Source organism: Octopus sinensis, linkage group LG7 (genome assembly GCF_006345805.1).
Source record: "Octopus sinensis linkage group LG7, ASM634580v1, whole genome shotgun sequence".
Classification (NCBI taxonomy): domain Eukaryota; kingdom Metazoa; phylum Mollusca; class Cephalopoda; order Octopoda; family Octopodidae; genus Octopus; species Octopus sinensis.
Window position 1 is genome coordinate 63,089,870 of NC_043003.1, and position 23,579 is coordinate 63,113,448.

Below are 23,579 nucleotides of genomic sequence, written 5' to 3' on the forward strand. Positions count from 1 at the left end.
GGTTACGGGATTGGGTGGGGACCCCTCCCCACTTTTTCTGAACCAAAATATGGGATTTGCAGCATATTAGGAGGTCAGGGTACTTGATTCCATGCAAAAAATCAAAATTTTTTTTTTTCTTAGTGAAAATTGTGTAAGAGTTAATATAAAAATTTACCATAATGTTGTTATTTAGCCTCAAATCAACCCAGATACTGCAAACCTATTTAGGTAGAGGGATACTTTGGCTGCTATTTTTAGCATGTTGAGCGACCAGGTAGATTGGTTTGATTGCATAATGAGATTTTTTTACACATATATATAATATGTATTTATATCATCGGCAGAAGTTAGAGAGTAAATCAAAAGCTGACAGTTTCGTGTATTGGAACTTATCAAACATGAATTTATCCATTTTCACTCTGTAACTTCTGACAAAATAACTTCTAAAATACAAAATTTTGTCAAAAACGTTAAGAATAAACCCTGTTCTATGTGACACATTCTACCAGTATCAGAAGTTTCAAAGTGTTTAGATAAAAAAAAAAATAATTAAATAAGCTGTACGTCTAATTGAATAGATCTGAAATGGATGAAAGGCAAAGTCAACCTTGGCGGAATTTGAACTCAGAATGTGAAGACAGATGAAATACTGGTTCTAAAATACAAAATTTTGTCAAAAACATTAAGAGTAAACCCTGTTCTATGTGACACATTCTACCAGTATTGGAAGTTTCAGAGTGTTTAGTTAAAAAAAATTCATTAAATAACCTGTACGTCAAAGTCGACCTCGGCGAAATTTGAACTCAAAACGTAAAGACAGCTGAAATGCTGCTAAGCAATCACGCACTGAATTAGTGGTGAAGCTTGGAAGCTGCAGCGAGTGACGAAATGGTGGACATAAGAATATATTCAACCACGGTAGTGGTTGAATGATACATACATACATAGAGACATACATACATACAATAAATACATCAGACAGGCAAACACAGTGATCAATCCATCCCTGCATACATACATACATGCATATGTACAAACATACATACATAGATACATACATACATACATGCATACATAGTGACATACTTACATACATGCGTGTGAGTTGGAGATAGGTCTTTTTTATCAATGTTTATTCATATTTCCATATTTGTCAGTTATTTTCTTAAAATCATTAACCTTTTGGAGACCTTTTCAAATACAGAATGGAGTGATGTAAGTTGCATTGTAGCATCCATCCATCCATCCATCCATCTGTCCAGCCATCTATTCAACCAACCTGTCATCCATCTGTATAAAATTGTAAAACTTAGAAATATCAAAAAGCATTAAAATATATTGTAAAGTTGTTGATCCATAAATTAACATGTTAAAACAACAATTGTTGAAAGCCTGGAAACTGCGGCATCCTTCCCGTAAGTGTATCTCATATAAAATTATAGTGTTAAGAAAAGCATAAATATTCACTAGCAATATATATATACAGGGTGCGGTGAATAAATTATTGTCTAAATTATGCAAAAATGAAAATAACACTGACATCTCATTTTAACAGATATATTTACCAAAATTACATTAAAATATCTTGACATACTAAAGAGTAAATTTACTCAATAAAATCACCATTGGCTTCAACCGCGGTCTCCAGACGACTTTGGAATCTCCTGTTACTCTTCTGGACAGTCTCCTTGTTTAAGCTGGCGAATGCTGCCATAATCCTAGCCTTCAGTTCATCTTTGGTGTTACAAGGAGTTTTGTTGGTCTCTTGCTCAACTGCTTCCTGCACATAATAATCAAACGGGTTGCGGTGTGGGGAGTTAGGTGGCCAGATGTTAGGGCTGATGTGGTCGCAGAAATTGTCTAACAGCCATGACTGGGTTCTTCTTGTTGAATGGCATGATGCAGAGTTTTGTTGCCAGACATAGGATTTTCTAGCAGCCACCCTCTTGGCCCAGGGCAGCACTACCTCCTCCAGGCACTTGATGTAGGCCTCTGTGTTGAGCATAAAGCCATGTAGGAAGGTGAATGGAGGCATAACGTCACCACCACTAGTGATCACTCCAAACACCATGATGTTGACTGGATGTTTGATTTTTATCACTCTCGGTCCATGTTTTGGGACATGGCAAGCCAATGGATATTCTCTGTGTTCACCATCTGATCCTGGCAGAAAATTTTCTCGTCTGAGAAAAACCAAAGTATGTTCGGTTGGAAGGGATGCTTAAGTTTGTTTAAAAGCGTCGTAGTGAGGTCTTTCCTTTTGTCCTTGATGGCTTTGGATAAAAATTGGCACTTTCTCAACTTGTATGAGGAATACTGATTGTCTTCATGCACTACCTGCCTGATAAGCAACTCAGACCCTCTCATGTCCCTGGTGATGGACCTGATTGACTTGGAGGGATCATTGTCAATCATGGCTTGGATCTCACCAACAAATTCAAGAGTTCTTTTCTGATCAGAACGATCAGAGTGAGTTTCCCTGCTACTGTACCTTCATAATTCCCAACCAACTCTCTCCAAATCCTCTGCACTGTCCTCAGATTGACACCCAAACACTCCGAAATGTTTGTGTTGGAACTTCTGGCGTGAATGTCAAGCAGTACAGCATGTTGTTTCCAAATTTCTGGGAGAGTGAATTGCATCATGATGCTGTTTTTCTCGCAGACAATGCCCAACTGACCTTTGTTGGGCATTGTCTGCACATCGCTAGTCACAATACGCATTTGTATTGTTTTAGCCTTCCAATGATGCCACCTCATTGGCTAGACGAGTAAGCCAATATTCCCCCCTGATTGAAAGTGGAGAAATGAAGTGTTTTGCTCAAGAATACAATGTGCCTCCCACTCAGAGAATCGAACCCACAAACAATTGGTTGTGAATGCAACAGCCTAACCATTAGGCCACACATGCCTTCACACGGTATTATATATGTAGCGTTATATACTTCAAATTCCACTGTTAAATTGGTTTATTTACTATTCCTCAAAGTTTCTATATTTTTATGGCATAAATAGAATATTGACTCTAAGTTACCTAGCAAAAAATCTGGACGTTTTGGTGACAATTCACATCATCAGTATCAGCCAACATAAAGGCAGTTATTCACTTAGTCCACACACTATATAGAAGCTTTGAACATCACAAGTGAGTGGTATACAAATCTACCAAGAATACTCACAGAACGAAGCAACATTTCATATGTAAATGAAAAAGAATAATTATTTTTGAAAGCTAGTAAAATGAAAATTTCCTCTAGAGTATTCTCTTGAGTATATATAAATTGGCATACTTACACACATGCCAGGAACTATATAGTAGATAAATGCACACGTATCGAGGCAGTTTATTGGTTAATCCAAGAAAGATATTTAATTACTGAATGTGTACAAGACTGAAGAGCTAGTCAGTGCTATGACTTATGTTTATGTGAATTAAATGTAAAGAATGGCTATCACATGAACTGCACACAGAGAATATTTATCGCAAGTCAGAGAGAGAGAGAGAGAGAGAGAGAGAGGGAGGGAGGGAGGCTAAAGAGAGATGAGAGAAAGAGGGAGAAATAAATATCAGAAAAGTGTTTATAGGAAAATACATCTGTCATTAAAAATTACAACATAACCAGATTTGAATATAGTTTCACAACTTACTAGTACTTTTATGTCTTATAGTAACAATCACCAGGAGAGTAATGTTACCATAGTGTCAGGAAAAAAGAGATTACAGTGGCAACTAGTCAATTTTATGTTGGTGTGTATACACATACATACATACACACACATACATACACATGCACAGTTATGTTTGTTGGTATCATAACACGAAAATATTAGGCACAATCGATGAAAACGTCTCTTTGATTTGTTTCATTTGTTCAAGGACTGCAGTTCATACATCTACTTTAACTTTACTACATATACTTTTCCTAGTGTTGTTTTGGTGTATATGTTGTTTTGTTCCATTTTAGGTGTAAAATAAAATGAAATAGCTTCATATCTGTTGTGTCTTATCACCTCTGTATTAATCCCAAACAACCTGACTGATGATTAATTGTTGGTGCAATTTGAAATAAGTGGTCCAATCTTAAGGTGTTGAAACTCTGATGTTCCTTAGACAGACAGCCAATGTAAAGTTCCTTTCGATTGTTATCATCTATTATATAAGCTATCTATCTTAATTGTTCAACAACTACTGTTCATTGTTCCTCATTTTTACAGCATTACTCATGTGCACAAATATCTGGAAATATTATGATTTGAGCCATAAAAATTAATGCTTTTTATCCTTTCTTCTGTAGTGCTTGCGAAAACATAATTATATATATTTTCCATGTTCACTGTGTCTCATTGCCACTGTATTAATCATAAACAGCAATAAAGGTGCATGTTGGTACAACTTAAATAGGCAGTCTTGTCATAAGACGTCAGAATTCCGAAATTTCTGAGACAGCCAATGGAGAGAATTTTTTCTCAGATTCCATCTCGTATATGGTTTCACCATTTATACTAAATTTCTTCCATTTATGAAATCAAAACACAGAACCTTGTCTTCTTACATATATTTTTATATTAATTACAGCAACTTTACTTAATTTCCTTCTTTGCTCTCTCTCTCTTTCGCTTTTCTTTCTAATTTGCTGTCTTCTGTTCACAGTAGGCAACTCTCCCTCTTCATTCATATATCTATTCTGGCTTTTCAGCTTTCATTTCGGCTCCAGTTCTCTCAGACAGCTCACAAATTTCAGCATCTCTCCACTATTCATATCATTTGTTCAAGGACTACTGCTCACCATCCCTTCTTTTTACAATGACGCTGGTGTGCACAGATGTAACAGCTATGGTTTATCTAGGCAAAAATTAATGCTTTTCATTTTCTGTTTCATTTGTTAAGCCTTAGTTATATAATTTTTCATATCTTTTGTATCTAAACTCTACCATAGTAATAATTAAAAACTATATTTGATTGTTGCCGATGCAACAAAAGTAAGCAGGTCTGTCAAGAATGTTGAAACCAAAGCAATTTATAGGCAGCCGATGTAGGGCATTTCCTTCATTGTTTGTCTGTTATATATTTTCTTCTATTCACATGCATACAAAAAATACATACATACATATTTGCACATAGACAGACTATATATATACATATATATATATATATATTCTTCATATAAATTTTAATGAAAAGAGAAATATCTTTGAGTGGCCAATGGTATGTGATTAAACAGCAAAGATGAAAAAGGCTATACAAAATAATAGACAAGATAAATTCTTGAATTACTGAAATTACTTCTGCTTCTACAGAGGGTAGACTAATCACTTAGAAGCAATTGACAGAAATTCTAAACAAGAAAGGAAGATAATCTTAAGAATCAAAAATTCTCCAAAACTGATATGCCATTAAGGGGGAGGGGAACAGCCTGATTGCCTGAAGTCAAGAGGGCAGATGTGGCATTAATAAGAGTCAACTGTACACATCTTCAGGGAGTAGCTCAACTGTTCAGTGGCAATTGGTTCCATGAAAAGGGACATAATCCCAAAGAATCAAGAATTCTTCAATGTAGAATTTGGTGTTTTTAATCAATTTATAGTAAACAACAACATGCATTCACAAACACACATTATACACTATAGTGTTAACAAAATCAAATTTATAAACCGCATTTGAGCAATGGGCTATTTCGCTTGATACTCACTGGGCAATCAACTGAAATATCATTAATTTCTATCTATCTATCTATCTGTCTGTCTCTATCTATCTATATGATCCTGTAAATAGAAAAAAGAGAGAGCACTTTGCTCTCGTGTGTTTATTCCCTCCCTGCCTGAGGTTACCGTGGTCTTTTCTGTAGGCTTTTCTTTCCACGGATAAACCTAACTTTACTTTTTACACTTTTCAATTTTTTCTGTGATACATGATCCCTTTTGATTGGAATTTTATTTTTCTCTACATTGTCCCCTCTGTGTTCAGCCCTGTGTGGCTAATAAAGAAAATTATCTATCTACTTGTCTGTCTCTCAATCTATCTCTATTTTTCTCTCTCTCCCTATCTATCTATTTATCTTTAGTACAATATTTCGCTTCATAGAATCCTGTAGCAATTACATATATATATTGGTACAGACATGTAAAATAATTTATTACACATTGAAAGTATTATATGATCAAGGCTGTAAAATGGCCATCGTCATACGGATATCAATTGGTTAAATAAATATATTCTCTTCTCATACCGCCTGACATTTTGTGATCTATCTATCTATCTATCTATGTGCATGTATATATACATATATGCATACTTACAAATCTGTTTGCATATCTCCTCACACACAGAAATGAACACACACACACATATATATATATAAATATATATCGAGAGAGGTAGAGAAGGAAAAAAAAGAGAAGATAGCACTATTAAATGTACACATACATACACACATGCTTAATGGCTGCAATATATGTTTGTGTGTCTAATCATATCTAATCATATCTAAATGTGTGAAAATGTGTGTGCAAGAAATACATCACACTGCAATGGTTTTAGTGTCAAATTTAAAGACAGATATAGACAGATACTGCTCTATTTATAGTTTATATGGATATTTCTGTGCGATAGTTAATGCAGTCATGATAAAATACTGTTAGCTCTATATCGTGAAACTATGCTATTTACAATGAGATTTATTAAATATCTTGTTAGTATTTAACAGAATGACTTTGTTGTGTATTATTATTACTTTTTTTGTATGCTAATATCAATACTTTATTTCACATTACAGAAATAATTCTCTGTTTAAATGTTCATTTATATTATGGTATTATTTATTATATATATGATAATGGCAGTGGTGGTGGTGGTGGTAGAACCAGTAAAGAGCTAAGCAAAATATATTTCCTGGTGTTTCATTATGTCTCTTTGCGTTCCAAGTTCAAATGTTCGTTATGTCAGTGAAGTGAAATAATTACCAGATTGACTTGATTAACTTCAGTTCTTCCCAGTCGTTTTCTGAACTTGTGCCCCGCCTCTATAAGAAAGACATTAATCAATATTCATTACTGTATATATTACTTTTACAGAGCTCTTTTATGATTTGGCTTTGTGGTTAAACTTTTTCACTACATAGCCATGCTTACCCATCATCATCATCATTTCATTTGTATATCATCATCATTGTTTAACATCCGCTTTCCATCCTGGTATGAGTTGGATGATTTGACTGAGGACTGGTGAACCAGATGGCTGCACTAGGCGCCAATCTGATCTGGCAGAGTTTCTACAGCTGGATGCCCTTCCTAATGCCAACCACTCTGAGAGTGTAGTGGGTGCTTTTACATGCCACCAGCATGAGGGCCAGTCAGATGGTACTGGCAACAGCCATGCTCAAATGGTGTTTTTTACGTGCCACCTGCACAGGAACCAGTCCAGCGGCACTGGCAATGACCTCGCTCGAATATTTTTACACATGCCACCAGCACAAGTGCCAGTAAGGTGACGTTTTAACAATCATGCTCAAATGGTGCTTTTAACGTGCTACCGGCACAGAAGCCAATTAGCTGCTCTGGCAATGATCATGCTCAGATGGTTTTCTTAGCGCTCCACTAGCACAGATGCCAGTCATCGAATTTGATTTTGATTTCGATTTCACTTGCCTCAACAAGTCTTCGCAAGTAGAGTTTAGTGTCCAAAGAAAGAAAGGTACACATAAGTGGGCTGGTTACACCCCTGGCAATAAACCACAGGTTATGGTCTCACTCGGTTTGCCAGGTCTTCTCAAGCACAGCATATTTCCAAAGGTCTTGGTCACTAGTCATTGCCTCGGTGAGGCCTAATGTTCAAAGGTTGTGCTTCACCACCTCATCCCAGGTCTTCCTGGGTCTACCTCTTCCACAGATTCCCTCAACCACTAGGGTGTGGCACTTTTTCACACAGCTATCCTCATCCATTCTCGCCACATGACCATACAAGCGCAGTCGTCTCTCTTGCACACCACATCTGATGCTTCTTAGGTCCAACTTTTCTCTCAAGGTACTTACACTCCGTCGAGTATGTGCACTGACATTACACATCCAGTGGAGCATACTGGGTTCATTCCTTGTAAGTTTACACATTTCCTCAGCAGTCACGGCCCATGTTTCACTGCCATGTAGTATGGCTGTTCATGTATATATAAAATGTGTGTGTACAGAAATGACAGAAGTAAATAGACACCCTTATAATCGTTACCATTCATTTAAATCTGATCCTATACATTTAAATTATTCATTAACTATTATAATGTGAATATCTAATATTTAGTAGACATGCCCTTTGCATTTTTCATTGTAAAGACCCTATTAGGTATGCTACTGATCAAATGATGAATATTCTCTCGAGGAATTTCTTGCCAAGTTTCAAACAATAATCTCAAAAGATCTGGATTTGAGGATGCTTTCTTGTTCTTTTTATGAAGTGTTCTGTCCATTGTGTCCTAGAGGTGTTCAATAGGGGTTCGTATCTGGTGACTGGCTTGGCCATGGAATCTTTTAAATGCCATTCTCTTCCAACCAATCTTGGGTCTTTTTAGTCACAGGACAAGGAGCCCTATCTTCCATAAATAAACTCTTCTTTAATCCTTTCATCACTGGAGAAGATTGGAAGGAGTCCTTTCTGGTATATGGACACATATCTATCTGAATTTATGCTTGCCTCACACTCCATCGGCTCTGAATGACCATTGCTCCAAATTGTTACCCAGACCATCACAGAATAGCTGCCATGTTTCATTGTTGGCTGCAATATTTTTACATCAAATTCTTGATCACTGTCAGAAAATGCAGCAAATCTGGACTCATCAGAGAATATGACAGTGTCCCAAAATGCTAGTGGTCTCTCCACTATGACAATGCACCCTGTTACTGTGCTCTTCTCACTCATGAGTTTCTTTCCAAAAGCAACATGGTATCACTTTCACACCTACCCTATTCGCCAGATTTAGCACCTTCAGACTTCCGTCCCTTCCACAAGATGAAAAAGCAGCTCAAAAGTCACCATTTTAACACCATTGTCGAGACCCGGATGAACTGCAGAAAGTCCTTGACTCACTTAAGGAAAACAATTTCCAGGCCGGATTCCAAAAGTGGCAGGAATACTGGGACCAGTGTATTACTAAACAAGGCAACAAGCTCAAAGGAGATGATGTTAAGACTTGGTAAATAAGTTACTTTTTATTAAACATAAACTAGTCCTGGAACTGTTTGATACCACTTCGGATTGTAACATATATATAAGCTTGACTGAGTGGTTAAAAATTTGCTTTGTAACTAAACAGGTTGGGATTTTATTCCACTGTATTTCAACTTGGGTACGGGTATGTAAGAGAACCGCTGGCAACGGGCATGTAAGAGAACCTTCCATTTCGCGACCGCCCCGACTGGCCTCGTGCCGGTGGCACGTAAAAAGCACCATCCGTTCGTGGCCGTTTGCCAGCTCTGTCTGGCACCTGTGCGGGTGGCACATAAAAAGCACCCACTACACTCACGGCGTGGTTGGCGTTAGGAAGGACATTCAGCCGTAGAAACACTGCCAGATTTGACTGGGCCTGATGAAGCCTTCTGGCTTCACAGTAGAACCGTCCAGTAGAACCGTCCAACCCATGCTAGCATGGAAAACGGACGCTAAACGATGATGATGATGATGATGATGTACATGTATCTTACTATATGCTCAGGCATCCTATCCTATACTCAAATATCCACCTGTTATTAAATACTAATTTCTCCATGTTCAAGTAATGAAAAATTAATTTATTAGCAGGATCCAAGTTAGACACTGTATACTATTATTATCACATCCATATAAGGAAGTGAGCTGGCAGGATCATAACCACACCAAATCAAATGCTTAGCAGCATTTCTTCTGGCTTTACATTCAGAGTTCAAATACTACCAAGGCTATCTTCACTATTCATCATTTTGGGGCTGATGAAATAAGCACCAGTTGAGTACTGAAGTTGATATACTCAAGTAACCCCTGCCTCAAAGTTTCAGGCCTTTTGCCTATAGTAGAAAGCATTATTACATTTATTATGTAAACGATGATGATGATGATGATGATGATGAGATCAATTTAAACAACTGTATCCATCCCTGTAAATCTCAGGCCCCATGTCCATGATAAAAGACATGATCAAACAAAATGCCTTCTGATATTTCTTTCAGCCCTTTACATACTGAGCTCAAATCCCACTGAGATTAACATTGTGTTTCATCCATTGCATTTCAAAAAAATAAAGTAACAGCCAGAATTTGGGGCTTTTCAGGCATTGTGGCCTGGTATAGGTGTACTTGTGGGGTAAGGCGTTTGCTTTCCATTCACAAGGTTCTTGGTTCAACCCTGCTGTGTGACACGTTGGTCAAGTGATTTCCACAATACCTTCAGGATGCCCAACACCTTGTTAGTGAATTTAGTAGACAGAAACTGAAAGAAACCCATTGTGTATGTGCGTGTATGTATGTATATATATATATTATATATTATATATATATATATATATATATATATATATATATATATATAATAATGAAGGGTGAAATTAATTAATTTGGAAAAATTATCAATTACACCAAGTAGTCTTCGGCATGTAAAAGCCTCATTCGAGGAAAATTTAAGTAATACTAAGCAATAAGGGTTTAGCAACGAGTTGCCTTACCACATACCGAATTTAGAAATAGCAGTCAAAGGGTTATAGCTATTTAATTCTTATGCTTTCCTTAAAACTTGATTTCGAAACGTACGTCCGTGGATAACTAAAAAAATGTATGATAGATTGCAGTCAATTCATTCTCTCTTACCTGTTTGTGTCTGCCTTCCAAATGCTGTTTTTACTGAGATCTCCCTTTTTAGTAGAAGAAATAGCTATAACCCTTTGACTGCTATTTCTAAATTCGGTATGTGGTAAGGCACTCGTTGCTAAACCCTTATTGCTTAGTATTACTTAAATTTTCCTCGAATGAGGCTTTTACATGCCGAAGACTACTTGGTGTAATTGATAATTTTTCCAAATTAATTAATTTCACCCTTCATTATTACGGATAACCATATTTTATCTCAGTAGATGACCACAGCATCTTGTTTTGGCTACACGCGGGTGGGAAGGGGCTGTTGACACAATCGTTTCATTCACAAATTGAATTCGGTGATACCAGTTGCGGATTCTAGCTCGCCCTGATACTGAGTTGAGTTGGTGCCTTCTGGTATCTCAAAATTCAATATATAATCATTATGATTATAGTATTCTACGCTGAAGAGAAAAGAAGTTTCGGTAAGATAGAATTATTTAATATTTAATATTTAATTCTTATGCTTTCCTTAAAACTTGATTTCGAAACGTACGTCCGTGGATAACTAAAAAATGTATGATAGATTGCAGTCAATTCATTCTCTCTTACCTGTTTGTGTCTGCCTTCCAAATGCTGTTTTTACTGAGATCTCCCTTTTTAGTAGAAGAAATAGCTATAACCCTTTGACTGCTATTTCTAAATTCGGTATGTGGTAAGGCAACTCGTTGCTAAACCCTTATTGCTTAGTATTACTTAAATTTTCCTCGAATGAGGCTTTTACATGCCGAAGACTACTTGGTGTAATTGATAATTTTTCCAAATTAATTAATTTCACCCTTCATTATTACGGATAACCATATTTTATCTCAGTAGATGACCACAGCATCTTGTTTTGGCTACACGCGGGTGGGAAGGGGCTGTTGACACAATCGTTTCATTCACAAATTGAATTCGGTGATACCAGTTGCGGATTCTAGCTCGCCCTGATACTGAGTTGAGTTGGTGCCTTCTGGTATCTCAAAATTCAATATATAATCATTTATGATTATAGTATTCTACGCTGAAGAGAAAAGAAGTTTCGGTAAGATAGAATTATTTAATATTTAATATTTAATTCTTATGCTTTCCTTAAAACTTGATTTCGAAACGTACGTCCGTGGATAACTAAAAAAATGTATGATAGATTGCAGTCAATTCATTCTCTCTTACCTGTTTGTGTCTGCCTTCCAAATGCTGTTTTTACTGAGATCTCCCTTTTTAGTAGAAGAAATAGCTATAACCCTTTGACTGCTATTTCTAAATTCGGTATGTGGTAAGGCAACTCGTTGCTAAACCCTTATTGCTTAGTATTACTTAATTTTCCTCGAATGAGGCTTTTACATGCCGAAGACTACTTGGTGTAATTGATAATTTTTCCAAATTAATTAATTTCACCCTTCATTATTACGGATAACCATATTTTATCTCAGTAGATGACCACAGCATCTTGTTTTGGCTACACGCGGGTGGGAAGGGGCTGTTGACACAATCGTTTCATTCACAAATTGAATTCGGTGATACCAGTTGCGGATTCTAGCTCGCCCTGATACTGAGTTGAGTTGGTGCCTTCTGGTATCTCAAAATTCAATATATAATCATTTATGATTATAGTATTCTACGCTGAAGAGAAAAGAAGTTTCGGTAAGATAGAATTATTTAATATTTAATATTTAATTCTTATGCTTTCCTTAAAACTTGATTTCGAAACGTACGTCCGTGGATAACTAAAAAAATGTATGATAGATTGCAGTCAATTCATTCTCTCTTACCTGTTTGTGTCTGCCTTCCAAATGCTGTTTTTACTGAGATCTCCCTTTTTAGTAGAAGAAATAGCTATAACCCTTTGACTGCTATTTCTAAATTCGGTATGTGGTAAGGCAACTCGTTGCTAAACCCTTATTGCTTAGTATTACTTAAATTTTCCTCGAATGAGGCTTTTACATGCCGAAGACTACTTGGTGTAATTGATAATTTTTCCAAATTAATTAATTTCACCCTTCATTATTACGGATAACCATATTTTATCTCAGTAGATGACCACAGCATCTTGTTTTGGCTACACGCGGGTGGGAAGGGGCTGTTGACACAATCGTTTCATTCACAAATTGAATTCGGTGATACCAGTTGCGGATTCTAGCTCGCCCTGATACTGAGTTGAGTTGGTGCCTTCTGGTATCTCAAAATTCAATATATAATCATTTATGATTATAGTATTCTACGCTGAAGAGAAAAGAAGTTTCGGTAAGATAGAATTATTTAATATTTAATATTTAATTCTTATGCTTTCCTTAAAACTTGATTTCGAAACGTACGTCCGTGGATAACTAAAAAAATGTATGATAGATTGCAGTCAATTCATTCTCTCTTACCTGTTTGTGTCTGCCTTCCAAATGCTGTTTTTACTGAGATCTCCCTTTTTAGTAGAAGAAATAGCTATAACCCTTTGACTGCTATTTCTAAATTCGGTATGTGGTAAGACAACTCGTTGCTAAACCCTTATTGCTTAGTATATATATATATATATATAATATATATATATATATATAATATATGTATCCATATTGAATTCATTCCATGGTATGAAATGTAGGAACATACCAGCAGATGTTCTTACACCATTTTGCATATAGTCATAGGAGGTGATTCACCTTGCATCGGGCCTTGTTACAGGTACGCATTATTGACAGGTCACAAACATGACAGAACATTAATGTTTATCGCTCCTGAATGGGACTGGATATGTTTTATCTCACTTGTCTATGACTTCCAGGTGTTTTAAAACCATTCATTTCCAATATTCTGCGAGAAACATGCCTGGCTACGGAGAAATATATATTGGGGAAATATTACACCTTGTGAGGAAACAGGTAAGGCTGGTGATAAGAAAATCTGCATCAATAAACTCCATTCAACCATGGAACAATGGATGTTAAAATGTTATAAGGATAATAATCCCTTTAATGATTTACTTTCAAAAAGCAGAAGTTAAAATGCTTACCAAACACTTTAGCAAAACTAATATAATATTCATAAACTTCACATTTTCAGAATATAATTTTACTTTGGGAATTATTAATGAACAAAATACATCATATTTCTGAAATAAAGTGTACTAAAATTAACACAGCCTCTTAATCTTGTGACCTGCCACCAACTATATATGAAAGATATATTGCGTCAGATGTGAATGTCATGTTTGTAAATAGATAGATTTTGAAACTCATGTCTTAATGCCTAACAGCAATTATGCAAACCAATCCATTGCATTACTAATAAGTTTCATTTCCTTCACAAGTAATAGGGAAAGGCAAGCAACAGAACATATCTATTACTGAATTGATAACTACTTTAAAATTTATATTTAATTTATGTGGAATACACCAGCAGGTGTGTAGAAACATATGGAGCTAAGATTTCTTACCAACATATGAAATTACAATTTATGCAACTGTTAAATTGTTATTTATATTGATTTGATAGCTGAGTCAAAATTTATGCAATATGTGTGTGTGTGTGTGTATGTATGTATATATATATATATATATATATATATATATATATATATATATATGTATCCATATTTGAATTCATTCCATGGTATGAAATGTAGGAACATACCAGCAGATGGTTCTTACACCATTTTGCATATAGTCATAGGAGGTGATTCACCTTGCATCGGGCCTTGTTACAGGTACGCATTATTGACAGGTCACAAACATGACAGAACATTAATGTTTATCGCTCCTGAATGGGACTGGATATGTTTTATCTCACTTGTCTATGACTTCCAGGTGTTTTAAAACCATTCATTTCCAATATTCTGCGAGAAACATGCCTGGCTACGGAGAAATATATATTGGGGAAATATTACACCTTGTGAGGAAACAGGTAAGGCTGGTGATAAGAAAATCTGCATCAATAAACTCCATTCAACCATGGAACAATGGATGTTAAAATGTTTATAAGGATAATAATCCCTTTAATGATTTACTTTCAAAAAGCAGAAGTTAAAATGCTTACCAAACACTTTAGCAAAACTAATATAATATTCATAAACTTCACATTTTCAGAATATAATTTTACTTTGGGAATTATTAATGAACAAAATACATCATATTTCTGAAATAAAGTGTACTAAAATTAACACAGCCTCTTAATCTTGTGACCTGCCACCAACTATATATGAAAGATATATTGCGTCAGATGTGAATGTCATGTTTGTAAATAGATAGATTTTGAAACTCATGTCTTAATGCCTAACAGCAATTATGCAAACCAATCCATTGCATTACTAATAAGTTTCATTTCCTTCACAAGTAATAGGGAAAGGCAAGCAACAGAACATATCTATTACTGAATTGATAACTACTTTAAAATTTATATTTAATTTATGTGGAATACACCAGCAGGTGTGTAGAAACATATGGAGCTAAGATTTCTTACCAACATATGAAATTACAATTTATGCAACTGTTAAATTGTTATTTATATTGATTTGATAGCTGAGTCAAAATTTATGCAATATGTGTGTGTGTGTGTATGTATGTATATATATATATATTATATATATATATATATATATATATATATATATAAAACATTATTGGTGAATTGAAGAAATGGAGCTGAACGCAGATTGAACAGAAATCGTTTTATTTCATTCTACACGTGTTTCGAAAGGCACAAATTACCAAAATCCGATTGAATAATGGGACCATATTGTGTCTTTCTCTTCAGGAAGAAAAAAGGAAATCCGTTGGAAAAACAAAAGCAGAACAGAGGCGGAGCAAAAACAAATCGAACTATGCTCCTAAGAGCCCATGGCGAAACTGTTTATCAGTGTATGTTGAGAACCGGTGGCTGAAGAATTCAACGGGTCAGGCATCGGTCAATCATGTGGGTGAGGGTGTATAGATGTTCTTTGTGACCGAGAATAAAGTTCTGACTATTTAAGGAATATTGGATGTTTTATAAGGGGCGAGAAAAAATCTACTTAGAGACGTGTGTGTGTGTATACTGTTCTATATATGTGTGTGTTGGCGTAGGGGTAGAAAACATTTTTTGTGTACGTGTGTGCGTTTGATCGTTCGGCTGTCAGTGGCTACTGCCGTGAGAACCGTTGGGTGGCAGAAAGAAAAAAAATATATATATATTATGTTTTATGTGTGTGTGTGTTCATCTAAGCCTGCCTTGTCAAGGAAACCCCCCGCTGTGAAAAAACCAAGCCCCGTTTGTCTTACAGGAGTAATTCCCCTTTGCAAGGTTTACACGGACTCAGATGTCTTCACTTATGTAGGGGCATCATCCTCAAGATTGTCTTTGCGTGTCTCCAACCATTACGCAACTTTTCGGGACATGAACAAGCGCCAGACCACGGGACTCAGTAAGCTAATATGGCGACTGAAGGATACGAACTTAAGCTATAGGCTGGAATGGTCAATTTTTTCGGTGGCCCTCCCATTTGATAGGGGCAGAAGACAGTGCAACCTTTGTGTCTCCGAACTCTTCCATATTTTGTTTGCCAGAGGCCGGATGGTAAACGGGCTTTTACAGTCGGCTTTTCGATGCCCCCATTGGCGGCGTTACACTTATCTGGCTTTTAAATAGCGTCTATAAATAATACCGGCACCCATAGCCCTTGGTAACAAATTCTGAAATAGCCTTTAAGATATCTACGATTAACCACTGCAAGGGGAATTACTCCTGTAAGACAAACGGGGCTTGGTTTTTTCACAGCGGGGGGTTTCCTTGACAAGGCAGGCTTAGATGAACACACACACACATAAAAATAATATATATATTTTTTCTTTCTGCCACCCAACGGTTCTCACGGCAGTAGCCACTGACAGCCGAACGATCAACGCACACACGTACACAAAAAATGTTTTCTACCCCTACGCCAACACACACATATATAGAACAGTATACACACACACACGTCTCTAAGTAGATTTTTTCTCGCCCCTTATAAAACATCCAATATTCCTTAAATAGTCAGAACTTTATTCTCGGTCACAAAGAACATCTATACACCCTCACCCACATGATTGACCGATGCCTGACCCGTTGAATTCTTCAGCCACCGGTTCTCAACATACACTGATAAACAGTTTCGCCATGGGCTCTTAGGAGCATAGTTCGATTTGTTTTTGCTCCGCCTCTGTTCTGCTTTTGTTTTTCCAACGGATTTCCTTTTTTCTTCCTGAAGAGAAAGACACAATATGGTCCCATTATTCAATCGGATTTTGTAATTTGTGCCTTTCGAAACACGTGTAGAATGAAATAAAACGATTTCTGTTCAATCTGCGTTCAGCTCCATTTCTTCAATTCACCAATAATGTTTTAATTTCAATTATCCGCACCAACACACGGTTGCAACGCCAGATGGTTGCACCTCCAACCATGCTGTTTACTGCTGTGATTTTTGCTACTAAGGTATCGGTTAACTTTTGATTAATCTACTACAAGATTATTCATCTTTCTATTTTATATATTATATATATATATATAATATATATATATATTATATATATATATATATATATATATGTATATATATATTATATATATATATGTATATATATATGTATATATATATGTATATATATATGCATATGTATATATATGTGTATATATATATATATATATATATATATATACACACAGCAAATAAGAAAGTGGAGAGGATACAAAATCGACAGACATCAGCTGGTAAACATTCCAGTATGTCAATTTATTCCAATGTGTTAGATGAATACATACACATGTATTAGTGGTACAGATTATCAAATAGAAAGAATTGGTAATTGCAAAAACAAGGTTGTGGAAGCATATAATCATATAGGAACAGGTGATTAATTGAGTAAATGAGCAAATGAGTAAATGAACAGGGTACACTACCAGCAGTATATTGGATAGGTACTATCCCTTAGTTGATTTCTCAACCTCAGCTCCTACACGTATTTTTTTCTCTCCTTTTTTTTTTCTGTGTATCTTTCTGTCGAAGAGCGTAGGCTCGAAACGTAAAAGACTTTTTCTATTTCTATTCCTGAGCACCATACTAATACATTTGTTTGTTTATACTCCACCTGCCTTCGTCTTTTGTTTATTTTCGTAAACCTTCCCGTTATATATATATATATATATATATATATATGTAATCTTTTTAGAATAAGATCTTAAAGCTCATAAATGCTATAAATAATGGTTTAAAATTTTGCCACAAGAGCAGCTTGCGAGAGAGGATAAGTCGATTACATTGACCCCAGTGTTTCCCTGGTACTGAATTTATCGACCTTGAAAGGATGAAAGGCAAAGTTGACCTTGGCGGAATTTGAACTCAGAATGCAGGGACAGTTGAAATACCACTAAGCATTTCATCCAGCACACTAACGGTTCTGCCAGATTGCCACTTTAACGATACTATAAATAATAGTATGTGTGTATTGGATTGTAAAACCTTTGGGTAGCTTTTGAATATTTCTGTTCAAAAATGGATTTTTCAAACCAATATTTACATGCTATTATTTATAGCATTTATGTGCTTCGGGTTCCAGTTCCAAAAGAATTATTTCATGTTCCCTTGCAAGTTTATAAATTCTTATGATGTCAGCAATACTACATGCATACTTTGAAGGGTATGTGTTTGCAATCTAGGAGCAGGAAATAACCAAATACTTGAGGGACAGGGATGTAGTAAAATGTGACGGCGGATGCAAACTATGTGGAGTTAATCCCAAAGATATCACCCACATCTTAAGTAGTTGTCCGAAAATGCCATCACGGTATTATCTTCTGATGAGACATGATGTTGTTATGGGTACAGGACATAAAAAAAAAACGTACAGTATATTTTTTTTTATACTTTTATAATTTGTGTATATTCATTTTATTATAAATGCAAAACAACACCGTGGAGGATTCAACATAAGCTTAAATAATATACCTATTTCTTTACTACCCACAAGGGGCTAAACACAGAGGGGACGAACAAGGACAGACACACGGATTAAGTCGATTATATCGACCCCAGTGCGTAACTGGTACTTATTTAATCGACCCCGAAAGGATGAAAGGCAAAGTCGACCTTGGTGGAATTTGAACTCAGAACGTAACGGCACGCGAAATACCGCTAAGCATTTCGCCCGGCGTGCTAACGTTTCTGCCAACTCGCCGCCTTAAATAATATACCGCGATAGATGAACCGCAATAAGTGAACTATGATAGATGAACCACAATAGGCAAACTGCAATAGGTGGACTGTGATAGGTGAACCACGATAGGTGAGTCATGATATGTTGAGGAATTATTGTATGTTTATCTAGCAAAAGCATAAGCAAAACGGAAAAGGTTTGCCATTGTCTTACCTAGTGAAGATCAGAGATGAGAGGTGTTCTGGATTGCTTGACAGTGTATCAGAGGGAATCAAGATATTGAGGGAGAGAAATGTGCATGGATGGATAATGGTATGCTTGTACTCAGTGACTCTGAAAAGAAAGAGACATGGAAATGCTACTATGAAAGGTTATTAAAGGTTGAAAATGCAATGAAGGAAAGGAAACTTTCCAATGCAAATCCAACACAGAAACCAGCTATCCTAGTTGACTGGAGAACGATAGATAAAACAATTAAGGATATGAAGCCAGGGAAATCCTCTGGTCCATTGAGAATTGCTGCTGAGGTGCTTAAAATATCTGGTAGAGTAGGATATGGCTTAGTCATCCAAATAATTAATCAGGTTATTCAGGACGGTATCATTCCTAATGACTAGTGTAGCAGCAATATAGTTAATCATTACAAGAGAAAAGAGATGCCTTAGACTAAGGTAATCATAGTATTCAACGAGCTGGACCAAGTCATGAAGGTTGCTGAGAAAGTGATAAATTAATTAATTAGAAACAGAATCAAACTAAATGAGATGGAGTTTGGTTTTTAGTAGGAATACTCCTGATGATATCTTCTTAGTCAGACAACTGTTGGAGAAGTATTTTAGCTAAGAGTAAACTATTGTACTTGGTATTCTTTGGCCTGGAGAAAGCCTACAACAGAGTTCCATGCTCTGTGATATAATGGTCTCTGAAGAAGCTAGGGATAGACTAATGGCTTATGGAAGTATCTCCTCTTCAGCAAAACCCTTACGCTTGTCCCACTATCATTCTTTAACCTATCAAGAACTGGCAAAAAGTCATCCACCTCCGCCTCTCCCATCATCATCATAATCATCATAGTCATCATAATCATCATTTAACGTCCATCTTCCATGCATGTGTGGGTAGGACTACTATATTAAAAAGCATCCAGTATACTCTGCAAAGTAGTTGGCGTTAGGAAGGGCAACCAGCCATGGAAACTATATAAAAGCTGACACTGGAACTTGGTGTGGCCTTGCAGCTCACCAGATCTTGTCAAACCCTCTAACTCATGCTTGCATGGAAAACAGATGTTAAATGATGATGATGATGATGATATATGTATGTGTGTGTGTACATATTTCATTTAATTTGGTTATCCCAAAATGGTAATTTCAAATGAACACAAGGTCAATGTGGCCTTTAAAATAAGTCCCAGAACCATATTGGGCTTTTGTGAATTTACAATAACACTCTCTTACAAAACAATAATTTTGGTTCTAGAGTCCATTTCACTGTTTAAACTTGAGAGACAACACGAGGCTCCCCAACACACCAGTGTCACATGCAACAGTAACAAGACTAAGTAACAAATAACTAACAAGGAAATAACAAAGAAAATAAGACAAAGACAAGTATAAAACTAGCAAATATTTACATTTGTCCAACCCCATGCTTGACAACCTGTGTTGGTTTGTTTACATCCCTGTAACTTAACAGTTCAGTAAAAAGACTGATAGAAATAGTACTAGATTTAAGAATAAGTACTTGGGGGTTGATTTGTTTGAATTAAAGCATGCCCCAGCATGGTCGTAGTCCAATGACTGACAGGAGTAAAAATAAATAAATGGTGAAAGATATCAGACGGACTCTCTCCTCATGAAAAACATTTTCCAGACTCTCAAAACTGGAGGAATGGAGGAAGCCATCCTTGCATTGGAAAACCTGATCTCAATACTTGCAACAGCCTAAAGTTCAATTGTGATGTTAAACTAAGAGATGGATTAAGTCTAATACAACAGTGATCTTCCATGGATTAAGTCTAGGACAACGATGAGTTTCCATGGATTAAGTCTAGTACAATGATGAGCTTCCATGGATTAAGTCAAGTACAACAATGAGGTTCCATGGATTAAGTCTAGTACAATGATGAGCTTCTATGGATTAAGTCTAGTACAATGATGAGCTTCGATACAGTTTTTATCTACTAAATTTCATTCATGAGACTTTGGGTGACTCAGGCTCTAAGTACCACCCACACAGAGGGATTGAACCCTGGATCATACATTTGTGAATCAAACTTCTTAAGTACAAAGCTATGTAACTTATGTATGATGTATTTCTAAATTTATTTATCTTATTCTTTCATATTTTGTTTCATCTCCAAAGGCAGTGAGCTGGCAGAATCATTAGCACATCAGACAAAATGCTCAGTAGCATCTCTTTATGTTCTGAGTTCAAGTTCTACGAAGGTTGACTTTGCTTTTCATCCTTTCAGCATTGATAAAATAAATACCAGTTGAGTTTTGGGATCAATATAATCTGCTAATACCACTCCTCAAAACTGCTGGCTTTGTGCCAATATCAGAAAGCGTATTTTGCTTTTCCTCAACATCACACTCACTTTTTAATTGTTTGCTTGTTTCATTGCAAGTTTTACTGTTTTAAACAAATTACAGTTTTGTTAAACCCATCATTCAATTTATCACAACAGTTTTAAATTTTGCATTTGTTTGCATGCTCCTGTAATCTTAAGTATTTCATCTTACCTGTAGAGCAGTGATTTATGGAACTTATCTGGCAACTGGGCCTTTTCATCTAACTATCATAAATGTGATATTTAAATGAGAAAGCCCAGTTGCTTTATGTAGTGCTATGAAAAATTGCTTTTTTCCAACGCTTGAAGATTTTACTGATTTCAGGATCTCTTAGAGAAAATACACCAGAGTGGTTTATGTAACAACAAATTCACAAAATATGCATTAATTTCATTAGGCTTGGATAGCACTAGGCTGGAAAGGAATTCCTCTTGCATTTTTGACATAATCACTCTGAGGATCCTTTTTCAATACATGTGGTAAAATAATCATTAGTTTTTATATTGTAATGTTTTTTTCCTTCTTTCTTTGCCGATTGCTTTATATCACAGGGATGCAATTCAAACTGTTTGGATCAGATCCATATCAAACACAGCATGCTGAAAAGGGGCTTTTCAGCAATGGAAGCTGCAAGAAATATTTGGTCTTTCAATGGAAATGAAACTTTTAGTGTCTAAACCTGCCAACAATGGTTTGGTCAGTTTTACTTGGGGACATTTTCTTTAAATAGTTCCCCTTGATCTGTATGTCCAAGTTGGCAAAACAGTTCAAGTCACACTTTAAACATATAAAACACCTCCATGAACTAAGGAAAGTGTGTAAAATTAGTCAGTGGGTCCCTCATCATCTGATTGCTTCTCAACTTCATCAAAGAGTTGACCTCTGTTCATCTTTGAAGAGTAGACCTGCTACTGATTCTTTCCAAGGTAGAATTGTTGCAAACTATGAAAAGTGGGCTCTCTATAATCAGACCTAATGAAAAACGAGAACAATTAGTATCCAATGAGAAAGGAGAATTCATCCCCAAACCAGGACTATACTAAAAAAAAGTTACGCTCCATGTTTGGTGGAATATGAATGGCATTGTTTATGAAGGGCAGTGTTAAACTAAATAAAACAGTGCAGAAAATATTCATCATTTGAGATCATTGCACAAAAATTTGCATAAAGATCACCCATCACTGGTTAATCATAAAGGAATGTTGCTCTTTCATGATTACGTGACAATGCAAGATTGAATATTGTCTGAGTCACTCAAGAAAAGATTATGGAACTAAATATGGAAGTTTTGCCTCATCCTCTTTGCTCACTTGACCTTGCTCCAACTGACTATCATTTTTCAGATTATCACAGTGTTTAGAGGGAAAATAGTTTATTAACTGTGAAAAGGTCAAAAACGTTATTGAGTGTTTCTTATCTTTAAAACATGAAGAATATTATGCTTAATATTTCCTGTCTTGAAATGTGACAGGACTTTGTTTCAAACTTAATAATTACCAATGAACAGGAGTTAATCTCCCTGTTAGCAAAGGTTCCAAGGTGGCTTCTATCTCTGCTTGAAACCATTTCATTTCATTAGCTGCAAATGATCTTGGTAAAAAACAAAAACAAATATATTAATGTTGGTTATTTACATAATAATATAATGATGATAATATATGAAACTTCAATAATCTAGTTTGCAGCTTGAGACCCTATTAAGTCAGGCAGACATGGCCTCCAAAAACAGTGTGGCAGCTGCTGAAAATGAAAGAAATATATTTAATAAAGCAGTCAACTAAACAAACAGTTGCGTGAGTACAAAGATATTGAAAAAAAACTTGGGGAGAACATTGAGAGGTGAGCAGCATGGTTTAGGAGGCTACAGAGCCAAAATATTACACATTATAAATCACTCATACCTATTTGAATTCCATAAGCAGGGACCTGGTACATTTAAACATTTAATTGCTGTTAAGGACACAGTATTTTCTTTTGCAACCATAATATGCAATAAAGTATACTGAATGTTTATAAGTCAA

General features: G+C 35.9%; 1 long non-coding RNA gene across 1 annotated transcript; it reads right to left on the bottom strand.

Moving 5' to 3' along the window:
* Window positions 1–271: 271 nt before the first annotated feature.
* On the bottom strand, window positions 272–19,003 carry LOC118764096. Its single transcript, XR_004999887.1, has 3 exons — window positions 18,953–19,003; window positions 769–802; window positions 272–589 (listed from the first exon to the last, which is right to left on the bottom strand). It is a non-coding gene; the product is annotated as an uncharacterized LOC118764096 (long non-coding RNA).
* Between the last annotated feature and the right edge of the window lie 4,576 nt (window positions 19,004–23,579).